The sequence below is a fragment of the Manis javanica genome, chromosome 7 (genome assembly GCF_040802235.1).
Source record: "Manis javanica isolate MJ-LG chromosome 7, MJ_LKY, whole genome shotgun sequence".
Taxonomy (NCBI): domain Eukaryota; kingdom Metazoa; phylum Chordata; class Mammalia; order Pholidota; family Manidae; genus Manis; species Manis javanica.
The window spans coordinates 66,295,971-66,312,978 of NC_133162.1; the positions used below are offsets into that span (position 1 = coordinate 66,295,971).

The following is a 17,008-nucleotide window of genomic DNA, read 5'->3' on the forward strand; positions in this document are numbered from 1 at the left end:
GTTTTTTAATCATTCACTCTTTTGGAATTACTCTACACACATACAAAATTAACTCAATACAAATGCAGATAGATGGAAGACTGATCACTTAAAGTACTTACATAAACTTGTTCCTTTAGAAATCCAAGCATTCTATACCTGAACAAAGATGTTTACTTATTATGATTATTCTCCACACATTCTTCAATCATGCACTAAATTGAGAACAGTAGTTCTCAAATCTTGCTGCTGATAAGGGAAAATTCTGAAATGTCCTAAATTAATTGACGTAAGTGCTGGAGAATGAAGGAGACAAGGAAAGATCATCAGACAATAGCCACAGAACATAGCTAATCAGAAAAAACATGTTCCTGGATGAAGTCATTTCAACAATCATCTAGAACCACAACATCCCCCTTGCATGTGACCATTGTCTAAACATCATCAGTGACCAATCCACAGCCTGCTGTATGTACTAAACACCTTTCTCTGGGCTTTCCCCACTTTGCATTAGCCCTCCTTCCTTATCTGTAGCAGTGTAAATGTGAAGAACTTTCTTTCCTTGAGACACCTTATAAATGTGCCCTATTTCTTGAGTGTAGAGGACACGTTGTTTCTGTTAACTGGCCTTCCTGCTGGTGAAGCAGAAACTTCTTGTCCCAAGACAGTTCTTTTTCTGTCTGAATCTATAAAATCACCATAAACCCTTTTACTTCAGAGAGCTCCCAGTCTCTAGAGTTTTTGATTTGTCACTTCACATTATTGGCATCACTTGGTTGAAACAGTTTCAACCTACTCCAAGAATGTGACCTTTGAACAGTCAATCAGGAATTTTCTGGCCAGCACTAATGAGGTACTCTGTCACATGTGCCCTCTCCTTACCCCTAAACAGGATGAGATAATCAACATAAGACCCCTTGCTCTTCCCCCTAAGGAAAGGTTACCTTGCTCAAAACAACCCCTTCTTTTCTTTTGATAATAATTTCCTTGTCCCCTGCTCCATTCTATAAAACTCTCCATTCTGCACAGCAGCTCTTCTTGCTAGATGGGAAGCTGTCCTACTCATGAATCACTTAATTTATTTTTTAATTTACTTAGATGAATTGTGTTTCTTTTAACAGAGCCAAAAGGACTGGTTAATTTAATATATACCTTTACCACTAGCTGGCTACCGACTACTTAGGGGAATCATTTGAAGAACTTAAAAAAAAAAAAAAGGGGGAAAACACTAATGCCAAATGCAAGGGCTCCACTTCCAAGGATTTGGATTCAGCTGGTTTTGAGGGAGTCCATATTTAGGTCATTCATGTTTGGCCTTCTTTTTTTTTTTTTTTGTAAGCTCCTTACGAAACTCTAATGTGGAACTAGAGGTAAGTGTTGGAAGAAAGATAACATATTGCCAGGCAGACATGTATCAAGGAAGGAAACAACTCCGGCAAGTAACACATAAATGCAAGAACATGCACAGTTTTAGCTATGATACAATGAAAGTATATTTCATTGATTAGACCATATGAAATTGCTTCTGTGTATAATTAATTCAAATCGATGGTCATTGAGTTAGCATTTCCTATGTGCCTTGGTGCTACATAATAATTCTTCGTTAAATTCAGTCTGTTATAATTCTATCCTATGTGCCTGCTTCTCCCATAGCTGGGGTTCTTTTTTGTTTTAATTCTTTTTAAATGAAATATTATTGATGAACGGTATTATACTGGTTTACCATGACTGGGATTCTTGATGCCAATGTCCCCATATTTCTTTGTGCCTTTGGGGTCTGGCCAATACAGTCCCATACAGTTAGTGCTCACTGACTGTTGTTAATAAAACAAAATCCAACTGAGTAAATTTGAAGATCTAATTGGCTTTAGTAATCTATTTAAGAATCGAGCCCCATCCCCTCCAGCATCTAGTACAAGGATGTTCCATTGAACTACAGGAAAGGAAAGGTTTTTAAAGGTAGGAAGGGAGTGGAGAAAAGGAAGTTATCAGCAAAGGATCCATTGTTTTAAGCAAGGTTGCCCTCCGAGGGGGAACGGAAGGAGCCTGTCAGTAAATTTCCTAGAGCTGATCAGGAAATTCCACATTGACTGCTGAGAGTCAATCCTGGGGGTGCTGAAACTGCTGTTAGTTTAGGTATTGTCTTACGGTATTAAGGGCCATTAATGTGAGTGATTCCATATTTGGGCCTGTGGTTGTCTTTTTAACACTTTAGAGATGAATACAGAAGTGAACAAGTAAATGAAAGGCTGAGTACCTAAGAATTTGCAGAAAAAGATACAATCTGGCTCTTGCTTTAATGGAATTTATAATCTGGTGTGAGGGTCATGTGATACATACTAGGCACAATTAGAAAACAACATGGGACATCTCCTTTTAAAAAAACTTTAACTGCCAAAACACATGCTGAAGCAATTGAGGGGCACTATCTTTGAGTGTCCAAGTTTTATTGTCCTTTGAACATACTGCAGGGGTTCTAAGACAGTCACCTAAGGAGCTTAGTGAAAATGCAGCTTATTGGGATTCACTCTCAGGATATTCTGACTTAGAATGACTGGAGTGAGCTCAGGAATGTGCATTTTAATAATTCCTTTCCTCTGTCACCAGGAATTCTCATGCTGGTGGTCCAAGGAGTATACTTGGAGAAAGCCTAGCCTAGAAGAAAAGATACAACTGCCACATGAAGAAATTCCCTAGTAATTGTGACTATCAAGGAGTAGGTGCTACACTAGGCCTCTTCAGGGAATGACAGAGATGGGTCACTTGAACTGAGTCCTTTGGAGCGAATCGGAGCATCCTAGAGGGTCGGGGTGAGAAGACAAAAGACATTCCTGCAGCACAAATGGCAGGAAGTGTGCAACAATGTTGAACCTTCAGGAAACTGGAATTGGTTTGATACAATAATTTTACATGTTTTTGGATATATTTTTCTCTCAGTCCCACAAAGTATTTTGACTTAGTCTGGTGTTATTGGGAAAGAAAAGACAAGCAACGCTTAAATGTTGTTAACAGTAGATGAACCGATTAAGAACTGAAGACTGTTATGAAACTCAGACCACCAGCAGGTGGCTCTGATTATGTTTCTAAGAGTCTAACCATTCAATGCCTAGATGTGGGCTCACATACTAGTACAATTAGTTTAATATTTAGTTCCCTGATTATAGGACCTTCAATTCTTCCGTTCTGGGAAAACTGGGCTAAAAAAACAGAACAAAACACTTTCTCGGTACTAACTTCCTCTGTACTAAGAATATTTTCTGTTTAATCAAGAAAATGTGACCTTTCACCTTAATTATCAAGAATGGAACAAATGATTTTCCAACTAAATATGCATAATTTTGATATCCTTCTCAAAGGAGGAATTTGGGCTATATATAAAAGCTATTGGACACATCCAATGATATCTTTTGTCATCCACACAAATGGGTACGCTAATCTCTAGCTTTCCCAGTCTGGAAAGAGCACACAGAAAATGGTCCCAGCTTCTAACTGGTTTGTTCTACTAATGCTCCTGGATTCCTGTTTTTACATGAAATCTATGGGAGGTGATTTTAGTGAATTATACAAGGATAGAGAACCAGGTTGACCCAAAACTACCATTCAGCTGGAGAGTCAGCTATATCCTCTGTCTTGCATAATTCAGGCAGGGCAAGCTTGGTGATCCCTCAAACACGAGGCACACTTTGGATAAAGACTGGCAGTCATGAATTTGGGGGATCCTAAAGACATAAGCTCCCAGGCTACCCATCTCTGAAAACAATTTCATTTAAAACTCAGAAGTATCCTGGGGCTCTGTACCTGCAGACTTGGGAGGGGTGGTTCTTTTACTCGACTTGGTGGCCGGGTATAGGGACAGCATCTCCTCAGCATCTTAGATTGGATCGCCACCATTCTAACTTATCCATGCAAGGGGCTGGCAGCAAGACTGTTGTTAATAGGGGCCCCTGTTAATAGGGGCAGACAACTTAGTCTCCCCTGTGAGACTGGGGAATGGGAAGTTATGACATCAGCTGTGGCAGAACAGGTGCCAAAGTACAGATTTAGTTTCTTCTGCCACCTTTCCTGTATTCTTACATCCATAGCTTTGCCCTGGGTCCCCGAGCCTCCTATTCAGCAGGGAGCATCACGTGGTGGTGGTCCACCCCTCCTGCCAAGCCTTCTCTCTTGTGGGACTGCAGCAACCTGCCAGCCGGCCCTTTAGCCTTTCATGATCATCTTTTTTCAAGGGACCAAAGAGTTCCTTTTATATGTACAACCTGCCACAAGACGCTGTTCCTTTTAATGACTCAAACAGGTGGGTAGGTGTTTCTACCTCAGAGTGCTTTTCTCACTTGTCCTTTTTTTTTTTAGCTGTGTCCTGTGTCCACAATAAATATACTGGGCTGTACTCTGTACTGTGTGCTGGAAAGTACGTGTTCCTTTTGGTCCCTTTACATGTGGAAGTAAATTAAAAGGCAAAAGCTCTAATTTATTATGGAGAGCCAGTAACCAAAAACGGGGTCTTCGTCTCCCTTGCTAGGTCATGGGGTGCTCTAGCTCGAGGAGCTGAGTCACGCTTAGAGGAGCTTCAGTTCATTGGATTGAAATAGGCATCTCCAAACCTGGCTTGCCTCTAACACTGCTTCTTCTTTCCTCTCTTCCTCCTCTTGAGTTATTTTTATTCATAGCAAAATTCATGAAATATTCCACAGAGGGTGAAACTCAAGTCCGATTTGTGTCTGATCTCCCAAACTGCATTTCAGTGTTTTGTAGTACAGTTCTTCGCAGAAGTCTTAGCAATTGTCTAAAAGTCTTTCCCCTTCCTGTGGATGTGGGGTTCACAACCTGGCATACAGATCCCAGTAACTATATACATCATCAACAACATCTGAAGTTCCACCAGATTTCTTTCCAAAAAGCTCAGTCATTTACACTGACATGATGACTTATAATTCTTTGGCTGGACCCTGCAAGCCACAAAGTAATTGACTGCCTTGTTTCTCCATCTCCAGAGCCAATGCTATGGTAGATGCTATTTGTACATTGTTCACCACAAAGGACACTTGCAGACAGTCTTCGTTGGGGGCCATGGCTTCCTACAGTTCTCTACCTAGAGCACCCATTCCCCTGATATTCAGCGTGCTCCCAGGCCAGCAGGAAGTGCTAGGAAGTAAGGACTCAGGAATGATCCTCGTCTAATAAAGAAGAGATTCCTTGCCCCTCTTTGGATAATTCTGAAGTGTGTTCTACAGTTTCTCAGAGCCTCCTCAGTGGGATTATACCTCAAGATATCCTCAGGTACCCCTGGCAATCATCTGCTGTTTAACTCTGGCTTCATTGGTTCTTCTCCCTTCCGTATCTCGCCTTCTCATTCTGTTAGCTTTCTGGAATCACCTCCAAAATAATTACACCTAAATTCTTAAATTCTTATCTCTGGGTTTGCTCTATGGAGTACCTAAATTAAGATATGTCCCAGGCAAGTATGGGACCTGTCCTAAACACAACCTTAAATTATTCTTCTTAGGATTAGGAACTACAATATCCTAAGTGTCTTATGATTTCTGGCAGGGTGTAGCCTTGACAAGGGTCAGCTTGACAAGAGCCAATGAATTACTGATAGCTTTCCCCACGTCTGTAGTTTACCTAATTACCAGTGATTAGTACACTGGCCATGGACCTACACAGTGTACATGCCCTTATCCAAGAACAGTTCTAGGCCTTTCATAAGAGGTTTGTCATACATAAAGCCTGGAATAAATGCCAACTTCTAGCCCTTTCTCTCATGAGTCTCTTAGACGTCCTTCCTACTCCCATGTACAGCTGCAGACAACTTAGTCTCCATCAGGCAGCCCTTGAATGATGCTTCCCCCAAGGGCTACTGCCGAGTAGTCTCTACAACTTCTCTCTGACACTGAAGTGTTTCGGGAGTCTAACTAAAGGCAAAAATCCCATGTGTGATCCTTAAGGTCCAACCGTAGATGATTACAAGGCTTTGCACAGCGAGCTCCACGGGGGTAGCTGCCCTCCCCTCTCCAGATTTACTCCCTCACTAATGCAGTTTCCTGAAGGGAGTTGCAGTGTAGGACTCAGGCTCCACCCCACACCGCAGGCCTACCATGCTTACACTCACACCCGATCTCCTAGCCCAGGTCCCTTTCACTGGAGCCCTCAGCTGAGGCACTTCTTCAGTACTTCCCCGTCCCCTTTGCCAAGATTTCCTTATGAGGGTCTTCGCTAAGGCAGGTTTCTCCTCTCTGACCCAGGACTTTTTGTCCCTCAGCTCTTCCCCTTTTCCTACTTCTGGTCCCTTAGGTCCAATAAGAGGAGGAGGCCTTGTTGTGGGGTCCTTCAGCGGTGAAATGACTGTTCCCATCTGTACTACTTGTCATGCCCTCTGATCCTCTCCCAGTGCTGTTCCATGGGAAAGATGGAACTAGGGAGCTGGTGGGGCAAGGAAATGCTCCTCCATTTAACTGTCAGAGCTATGATTCCGAAATATAACCCAGGTTATCATGTGAGACCTCCCTGGCCTTTGGTTTCTTTTTTATAAATTTGACTCCAATCCCCAATGTCTCAGTCTGAGTTAATCCAGCACCCTCTAAATGATGTCTATACAGTCCTGATCTTACTTCTTTAAAACTTATTCCTATGCTGAGATGAAGCTTAGGCACTTTTGACCTGGACACAAATTTATTCTTTTGCCATTTTCTACCAGAAATCCAATCTCCCAAGCATATTATGGGTTTTTTTGATTTCACTATTATATGTGGGGGTTACGCTGCTTTTGGGGACCCTTCCACTATGCACAGCCCTAGGATGTGTATCCCAGTCTCCCACTCTGGAGCTTCCTCTCCTGGGGAGTAGCTGTGGCTGGCCATTCCGAACTCTCTGGCTCCCCTAGGAACACTATTAGATAAAAATGGCTTTTCAAACACCCTGAGGGGGATTCTTGCTTCCACCCACATCCAGTGCTCTCCCACACCACAGACTCTCCCATTCCCTTTAAATGCCTCCAACTAGTTTCCATGAATTATGGGGAGCCAGTGACCAAAACTGGGGCCATATCTGAGCCAGCACATGCTCCTTCTCACTCTTCAGGTTTCCCAGAGCTGAGGGGAGAGAATTGAACAGGCAAAATTCATTCATGAGTAGGTTTGGGGAGTAAGTGGTAAAATCTTGGCATGCTTGTAAATTAGTAATTTCTGTCTTCTCTCAACTATAGAAAGTAACCAAATGCGGGGTAAACAAAATGATCAACTAGAAGAATAGCACTGGTGTCCAGACCACAGTAGGAGTTTCTATCTCAGCTCTATAACTTTCAATGGGTTTGAAAATAGAAAATTTACCTTACCTTCTCTCTAAGCCACTTTTTCCTTCTATGAAATGGGATAACCATGCCTACTTTACACTTACTTTATAGGTAAGGTGAATTAAAATATTTAGCATTTGTGCCTGGCTCCCATGAGCCCATAATAATTTATAGCTGTCATTATGTCTGGAAAAAGTTAAGTTTTTAGCTGGAAGCTCTGAACTCCATCACACAATTTATGAAAACAGTTTCCCCAAGGTTACTGATGGTTCAAGTAATTCTGCCCACCTATTCTGTTCCATTATGCAGAGCACAGGAAATGTGTGGCCCCTTCCTAGGGCTTCTAAAGACAGAGTCAGTAACGGAATGTGAGCAGATAGAAGATGAAAACTGCATTGATTTAAAAATATTTCTACCTGTAGGTGACTGATTTTTACTGAGGTCTTTTTCAAAATGTGGTTTTTGGTTGAACCAAAGTAGAACACACTTATAGTAAAAGGTGACTAAATGATATAGGACCTGGACTGCTAATTGATACTGAGATTGATGGCAATTTTTTGCCACTAAAGCTAAGGTAAATCACCCTATTGAGTGTGCCTAATTGTTTTATAACTAACTGTCTAATTGTTTTATAGCTAATTGCCACAATCTGAGTAAAATTAAGGGGCAATTCAAACTTCAGGCTATTTTTACTATAATTTTCCATGTGTTTGGTTAGAACTTTAACTTCTTACTAGCATTAATAAATCATCGCCCCAATTCATTTATCTAGTTTGCATTTGTTGATATAATGATAAAAGGAGTATTTCAATAAGAGCAAAGAGATCTTTTAGCTAAAATAGCCCTAGTGAATTTAACAGTTGCAGGGCATCCTATAATTTCAATAAAACATGAGTGTTAACATACTCCCCAAAACATTACAGTAATGGCAACATTGTGGCATCATAGAGTAGCAAATGGAGCTAGCCTATATACTGATGATATATAAATTGCTCTCACTCATTATTTAGAACGTTTTTCTGCCATATAACAACAACAAAAATAATCTCTGACTGAATATAGAATTTTCCATTTACCTCTTGAAACAATGCAATTTTTGTAGTCCTGAAAACAACACAACAGTGGAGTAAGATTAATAAGGGAAGGAGGTACAAGTTAGCAAGGGAGGCCTAACCAGGAGAATCTGTACAATAAAAGTCAAGATTGGAACATGGTAATGAAAATGTCATTCAGACCAAAGCAAGATCTGAAATATCCACACAGGTTATCAATTTAAGTCTGAACTGACAGATTAAATCTGAAGATTTTTCTCAGAGTCATAAATCTTTGCTGTGAAAACAGTCACACCCAAAGATGTTCTATCTTTTCATCATAAGCATCCCTGATTCATAGCACATCAGCTTTTGAAGAATGCTGCTCAAGGCCACTTAAGGTATATTGTTAGATAGGTGGGAAAGGTACAGTCCTGTTCTGTCTAATGGATTAATTACCATGACGAAATGAATTAGTAGCCAAGATCATTAAAATATAAAATACACCTCGGGAGTTCTGCAGGCTAATTTGCCTGGCAGCTCACAGCCATCTGAGTAGCAGCCCCTGAAACAACTCCCCTGATTTCTGTTTGGAAGACTTTTCCTTACATGGAACTACCCTCTGTGCCCCAGAGTGTTACCTTTCTTCCCAGAGTTTTTAATCTCTTTCTTACCCAAATATCAGGATGCTGGGTTCTGTTATCTCTGCCTGGTGTTCTTTTCCTAATTTGCATGAACAGAGGAGGCAACTGGTGGCCGTGTGATGAGAAAGCTCTCTGGGCCCTGCCCTAAGCAGCTCCATCTCCCACACACCAAACTTCAACCATGCCACGGCCCTCACTCCTTAGAATTGATTTTCACCTTCTCCACCTGACCTCAGAGGGCCAACTCAAGAAGTCTTACCTTATTCTTTTTTTTCACTCCAATGTAATGGCAAACTCAGAATAAGTGAGATTATGGCCTGAGGACTGGAACCATCTCTCATTCATTTCCATATACCCAGTATGTTGCCTGGCATGTGGTAGGGGCTCAGGGGGAATGTAAAATGGAAGGACAAAATGTCTAGAAAGTAGAGACCAGGAATTCATCTTTTCCACCTCTTTGCTGAAGCCTCTGCTGTAGATTCAAACTCACCAGATGCCTCCATACACTTTCCCATACAGTTTTTCCAGAAGCAAATTGCCCTGCTTCCTGCCACCACTCTTCCATCCTCTTTAAGCACCATGATCCTGATCATTAAGCTGCCTATCCAGGAACTTGGATCTGCAAACATATGCAGAAGCATAAAGTAAATTCTAGGTGTCCTGGAGGCAGGAAGAATATAGCTCCACCTATGGGGTATTAGTAAAACAAAAGGAAGAGTTGGAGAATGGCCTGCCCAGCTATAGCATAACTCTGGGAGCACTTTGCAAAGACTAAGTAGACCTGACTAGTTTTAAGGGAGACGGTTTCTACATCCTTGAATGTTTTCACCATCTTTTAATTTTTAAAAGTTTCAAAAATATTGAATAAACTCCCATACACACTTTACCTAGATTCACAGTGTTAACATTTTGCCACATTTCCTCTCTTTCTCTCTCCCTGTCTCTCTCAATGTCTGTGCACACACACACACACACACACACACACACACACACACACACACATATACATACTACACTTTCTTGCTCAACAGTTTGAAACTTTCAGTTACCATTACATTTATCCTTAAAATGCTTAAACATGCATGTCCTAAGAATAAGGACGTTGTCCTATATAAACAGAAAATCATTATTTCACTCAAAAGAATTAATGCTGATTTAATATCATCTAATATACAATTTTTTTCCAGAATTCCCCCTCCATTTATAACTTCATTGCTTCATTTTTTAAAAAATCTGGAATCCAATCGGAGATCATGTCTACCTGATCTGAACAGTTGCTCCAACTATTAATGTCATGGGTTTTTGTTTTTTTAAGAATCTATGTCAACTGACTTATAGAATGTCCCAGATTCTGAATTTGCCTGTTGTTCTTCATGATTAGAATCAAACTGAACTTTTCTGGTAGAAATACCACACAGTTGATCATATCAGGAGGCACATTACACCAGGTGGTCTCACTGTTGGAGATGATAAGTTTGGAAGCTTGGCTAAGGTGGTGTCCCCAGAGCTCTCCATTGTAAACGTGCATTTTCTCCTTAATAAATAATCTATGGACTAATTCTTAAAGACCTTATAGGCATCTGCTATTCATCAACCTATTAGCCAATGATTTTACCATCCATTGACGATTCTTGCCTGAATAAATTATTACATTGGGAATTAAAAGATTTATTTTAAAATGTCAATATTTATAAAATACCACAAATTACACCTTTGAAATATTTAATCATAGTTGAACTTTAAATGTACAAGGAGTGACATAGTTTTTAAAAGTTCCTTTAGGGGATATTTTAACAAAAAATAATAATTTAAAGAATGTTCACTTAGACCATCTAACTTAACCCAGGGAAGGTGTAAGACTGAGGGCACTGACAGGAAGAGCAAGCACATCAGACACTGATGACGTGTCAAAGTCCCCGGCTGCTGCCCCCTCTCACATTGAACACTGACATGCCAAAGTCCCCGGCTGCTGCCCCCTTCCACATCAGACACTGATGGTGTGTCAAAGTCCCTGGCTATTGCCCCCTCCCAACCTGAAAAATGTGCCTTGGGCTAGCCAATCCTCGCACCGCTGTAAATCTAAGCTCTGCCTCCCTCTGCCTTCTTTAAAAACTCGCTGCCTGTCTGCTTACCCATGAATTCCCCAGCCTCCATTTCTATAGACTGGCAAAATCTTGCCTGGGTGTTTGCGTTCAAATAAACTACCTAGCCCTTTGTTGCCTCTCTTTGCCTGCTTATTTCGGCTGAAATTTATCTTACATTTGGTGCCGAAACCAGGGAAGGAGTGTGAGTGAGGGGCCCTGACCGGCCACCAGTGGCCCCGCCCCCTCCTTCCCTGACCTGGGACCTCAGCCTGCCCTCTGCTGTGTGGACTATTTTCTGGTGAGTCCCTCAGTTTCCCCAGGTCTGCTTCCCTTCCTAACTCCGTTTCACCTGGTCCGTTAGAAATCGTGCATACGTCCAGGTCTGGGTATTCAGCCCATCCGTTGCGAGTATCTGGGATACCCGCCCCTGGCTCTGCGGTGGGGGAGAAGTCCCTCACCTGGGCTCCCAGGCTGTCTCCCCTGACTTGGTGTGCTTGGGACGCTGGGCACTCCTTTCAGCGGGATTAATTGGGGAGTGGCACAGACATGGAGAACCAGCCCTCAAAAGCAGAGGCTCAGACCCCATTATGGTGTCTCATTTCTAATCTGGCCACTCTATATTTGTCCTGGGAAGTTCATAAACGGAAGCTAGTCTTCCTTTGCTCTGAGGCCAGGCGTCAGTATCCCTTGGACAATCAATCTTGCTGGTCCCCTGAGGGAACTTTCGATTTTGGCCTCCTCACCGACTTAACTAATTATTGCCACTGGAGGGGAAAGCAGAGTGAAATCCTGTATGTACAGGCCTTTTGGACTTTGTGCACCCGCCCAGATCTATGTATTAAGTGAGTGTACTCCTTCCCAAGTTTTGTTAGCCCAGGCCTCCACCAAGGACTGCTGATCTCTACCCCTCCTACTGCTGGGAGGCTCTTCTCTGACGGACTCGGTGGAGGATCTCAGCTACCCCCCTTCCCACTCCTCCAGGCCCACTGCAGGGGCCAGCTCCCTTCCTCATTGTTCATGTCCTCCACCTTGTTCCCCTTCTCTCCCAGTCTCTCCTCCACCTTGTTCTCCTTTCTTTCCAGTCTCTCCTCCATCTTGTTCTCCTTCTCTTCCTGTCTCTCCTCCACCTTGTTCTCCTTCTCTCCCAGTCTCTCCTCCATCTTGTTCCCCTTCTCTTCCAGTCTCTCCTTCTCTTCCAGTCTCTCCTCCACCTTGTTCTCCTTCTCTCCCAGTCTCTTCTCCATCTTGTTCTCCTTCTCTCCCAGTCTCTCCTCCATCTTGTTCCCCTTCTCTTCCTGTCTCTCCTTCTCTTCCAGTCTCTCCTCCACCTTGTTCTCCTTCTCTTCCAGTCTCTCCTCCATCTTGTTCCCCTTCTCTTCCTGTCTCTCCTCCATCTTGTTCCCCTTCTCTTCCAGTCTCTCCTTCTCTTCCAGTCTCTTCTCCATCTTGTTCTCCTTCTCTTCCAGTCTCTCCTCCATCTTGTTCTCCTCTTCCAGTCTCTCCTTCACCTTGTTCCCCTTCTCTTCCAGTCTCTCCTTCTCTTTCATTCTCTCCTCTATCTTGTTCTCCTTCTCTTCCATTCTCTCCTCCATCTTGCTCCCCTTCTCTTCCAGTCTCTCTTTCTCTTCCAGTCTCTTCTCCATCTTGTTCTCCTTCTCTCCCAGTCTCTCCTCCATCTTGTTCTCCTTCTCTTCCTGTCTCTCCTCCACCTTGTTCTCCTTCTCTTCCAGTCTCTCCTCCATCTTGTTCTCCTTCTCTTCCAGTCTCTCCTTCTCTTCCAGTCTCTCCTCCATCTTGTTCCCCTTCTCTTCCAGTCTCTCCTTCTCTTCCAGTCTCTCCTCCATCTTGTTCTCCTTCTCTTCCTGTCTCTCCTCCACCTTGTTCTCCTTCTCTTCCAGTCTCTTCTCCATCTTGTTCTCCTTCTCTTCCAGTCTCTCCTCCACCTTGTTCCCCTTCTCTTCCAGTCTCTCCTTCTCTTCCAGTCTCTTCTCCATCTTGTCCTCCTTCTCTTCCAGTCTCTCCTCCATCTTGTTCCCCTTCTCTTCCAGTCTCTCCTTCTCTTCCAGTCTCTCGTCCATCTTGTTCTCCTTCTCTTCCAGTCTCTCTTCCACCTTGTTCTCCTTCTCTCCCTGTCTTTTCTCCACCTTGTTCCCCTTCTCTTCCAGTCTCTCCTTCTCTTCCTGTCTCTCCTCCATCTTGTTCCCCTTCTCTTCCAGTCTCTTCTCCATCTTGTTCTCCTTCTCTTCCAGTCTCTCCTCCACCTTGTTCTCCTTCTCTTCCAGTCTCTCCTCCACCTTGTTCCCCTTCTCTCCCTGTCTCTTCTCCACCTTGTTCCCTTCTCTTCCAGTCTCTCCTCCATCTTGTTCTCCTTTTCTTCCAGTCTCTCCTCCATCTTGTTCTCCTTCTCTTCCAGTCTCTCCTCCATCTTGTTCTCCTTCTCTTCCAGTCTCTCCTCCACCTTGTTCTCCTTCTCTTCCAGTCTCTCCTCCACCTTGTTCCCCTTCTCTCTCTGTCTCTTCTCCACCTTGTTCCCCTTCTCTTCCAGTCTCTCGTCCATCTTGTTCTCGTTCTCTTTCAGTCTCCCCTTCATCTTGTTCTCCTTCTCTTCCAGTCTCTCCTCCATCTTGTTCTCCTTCTCTTCCAGTCTCTCCTTCTCTTCCAGTCTCTCCTCCATCTTGTTCTCCTTCTCTTCCAGTCTCTCTTCCATCTTGTTCCCCTTCTCTTCCAGTCTCTCCTTCTCTTCCAGTCTCTCCTCCATCTTGTTCACCTTCTCTTCCAGTCTCTCCTCCACCTTGTTCTCCTTCTCTTCCAGTCTCTCCTCCACCTTGTTCTCCTTCTCTTCCAGTCTCTCCTCCATCTTGTTCCCCTTCTCTTCCAGTCTCTCCTTCTCTTCCAGTCTCTTCTCCATCTTGTTCTCCTTCTCTTCCAGTCTCTCCTCCATCTTGTTCTCCTTCTCTCCCTGTCTCTTCTCCACCTTGTTCCCCTTCTCTTCCAGTCTCTCCTCCATCTTGTTCTCCTTCTCTCCCTGTCTCTTCTCCACCTTGTTCCCCTTCTCTTCCAGTCTCTCCTCCATTTTGTTACCCTTCTCTTCCAGTCTCTCCTTCTCTTTCAGTCTCTTCTCCATCTTGTTCTCCTTCTCTTCCAGTCTCTCCTCCGCCTTGTTCCCCTTCTCTTCCGGTCGCGCCACCATTTTACTCCACAGGTGCTGACTCCACTTCGGATAAAACTCCCCCATATCCTAGTCCCCTGCCTTCAAGTTCTGCACCGATTCCCAGGTTGTATCCCCCACTACCAAGGTTGCCTCCTCCATCCCCTCCTTCAAATCCACCACCATCTTACTTGCCACAGCTGGCACCCAAATGGTCTAGCCCTCCTGTAACTTGCTCTAAGTCACAGCAGTCTCAAGCTCATGTGATGGCTCCTCTGAGAGAGGTAGCAGGAGCTGAAGGAGTAGTGCAGGTTCATGTTCCCTTTTCTCTGGCAGACTTGTCCCAAGTAGAACAGCAATTGGGATCCGTTTCCTCCAACCTTGTAATGTTCGCTAAACAGTTTAAATATCTCACTCGAGCTTACAAGCTCACCTGGCATGATGTACATATAGTCCTCCAATCCACTCTAACCCCAGAGGAATATGACCATGTCATGGCGGCAGCACAGCACTGTGCCAATGAGGCCCATGCCACAGATGAGCGGGAACCTATGGGCAGAGAAACTATTCCTCTACAAGAACCCCTATGGGATTATAATTCTCCCGAGGGTGAAGCATGCCGGGATCACATGGTTCGCTACTTATTGGCAGATATGAACTCAACTGTTCAAAAAGCTATCAATTATGATAAGCTTAGAGAAATTACCCAGAAACCTGATGAAAACCCATCAGAATTCCTCAAACACCTGAAAGAAACTCTAGAAACTTTCACTAAGATTGACCTGGCCTCAGCATTAGGTTCCTCTCTCCTGGCCATGCATTTTATAACTCAGTCAGCTCCCGACATCAGGCACAAGCTTAAAAAGGCTGAGGATGGTCCCCAGACCCCTCTAGGAGACCTAGTAGATATGGCATTTAAAGTTTTTCATGCCCATGAGGACGAGAGTGAGAGGAGATCAGCTGCCCAAATGGCAAAACAAACTCGTGCCATAACAGCTGCTCTGTGGCCTGCTCGTGGAGATTGTCAAGGTGTCCCTGAAGATCAACTCGAACCTCCGGGCCCTTGCTTTCAGTGCAGCGAAGAAGGGCACTGGACATGGAAGTGCCCCAACCCACGCAAACTGACCAAACCTTGCCCCAGCTGTGGTAAGTGAGGTCATTGGAAAGTAGACTGTCCACTAAGGGGTGGTCCTTCCCTGGTGGCAGAGTCCCACGGGGGGCAGAAGCCCTCGAAGGACTACCCTTCAGACCTGCTGGGCATCCTTGAAGGTTGAAGATGCCTGGACTCGGACACCCTGATAACCCTCACTGAGCCCAGGGCTAGCTGTGGGTAGTGGGTAAGCCCATCTCTTTCTTGGTGGACATGGGGGCTACCTACTCTGTTCTCCCCTCCTTTAAAGGGCCTTTATACCCTGCCAAGGTCTCCGTAGTTGGGGTCATGGGAACCTCCTCCAAACCTTTAGAGATGGGCCCAGTAGCCTGCACCTTTCAAAGCACCCCCTTTACTCATTCCTTTCTAGTCATGCCTTCCTGTCCTACCCCTCTTTTAGGATGGGATTTGCTCTATAAGTTAGGGGCCTCTATTTCCCTCCCACCTTTTAAATGTTTACAGGATGCCAGAAACTCCCTCATTGCTATAGTTGGTGAAGGAGAGTTAGACGACAGAGACCTAAGTCTCCCAACTCCCTGAACTGCTGTCAATCCAGTCATGTGGGACATCTCCACCCCTGTGGTGGCAACCCACTACACCCCAGTTTTAATACACCTTAAAGACTTATCCTGCTTCCCTTCTCGGCCTCAATTTCCTACTTTGCAGGCTCACCGAAGGGGACTACAGCCTATTGTTAATCGTCTACTCTCGCAAGGGCTTTTAGTACCAACTAACTCTCCATGCAATACTCCCATCTTGCCAGTGAAAAAGCCTTCTGGAGCATATCGCCTCGTTCAGGACCTCTGAATAATTAACGAGCCTGCAATTCCCTTACACCCAGTAGTGCCTAACCCATATACTCTTCTGTCTCAGGTCCCTTCTGGTACCTCTCATTTTACTGTACTAGACCTTAAAGATGCCTTTTTCACTATACCCCTCCACTCAGAATAGCAGTCGCTATTTGCCTTCATATGGGAAGACCCTGATACCTGTTGATCTAGACAACTGATCTGGACAGTTCTACCTCAAGGTTTTAGAGATAGCCCCCATCTTTTTTGACAGGCCCTGGCAGAAGATCTCTCACAACATTCAATGGGTGAGAGTACTCTCCTCCAATATGTAGATGATCTTTTACTTTGCAGCCCCTCAAAAGAAGCCTCAGTTCTAGACACCACATCTCTTCTTAATTTCCTGGCAGACATGGGATACAGAGTATCCCCTGCCAAAGCACAGCTGTCTCTACCCCAGGTTACATACTTCGGGCTAACTCTAATTCCCACCACTAAAGCCCTAACGGCAGACTGAGCAGCTGCAATGAAAGCTCTCTTGCCACCTACTTCAGAAACCAAGATACTATCCTTTCTAGGATTAGTGGGGTTTTTCAGACACCGGGTGCCTAACTTTGCCCTTCTGGCCAGACCGCTCTATGCAGCTGCTACAGAGACTCCTACTGGTCCACTAACTTCACCCACTGAAGTAGCTTCTGCTTTCAATCAGTTACGGAATGCGTTGCTCTCATCCCCCCACCCCCCCCCCATTGATGCTCCCCAACCTAACCAAGCCCTTTACCCTATATACAGCAGAAAGGGCAGGAGTGGCCACTGGAGTGCTGGTACAGCCAGTGGGGCCGGAGTGCGGTCCCATTGCATTTCTCTCCAAATAGTTGGATGCCACTGCCAGAGGG

General features: G+C 44.3%; 1 long non-coding RNA gene across 1 annotated transcript in view; it reads right to left on the reverse strand.

Annotated features, from left to right (window-relative positions):
- Positions 1 to 17,008, reverse strand: part of LOC140850579 (uncharacterized) — a 91,175-nt gene that overhangs the window by 740 nt on the left and 73,427 nt on the right. The gene's annotated exons all lie outside the window — the stretch shown is intronic.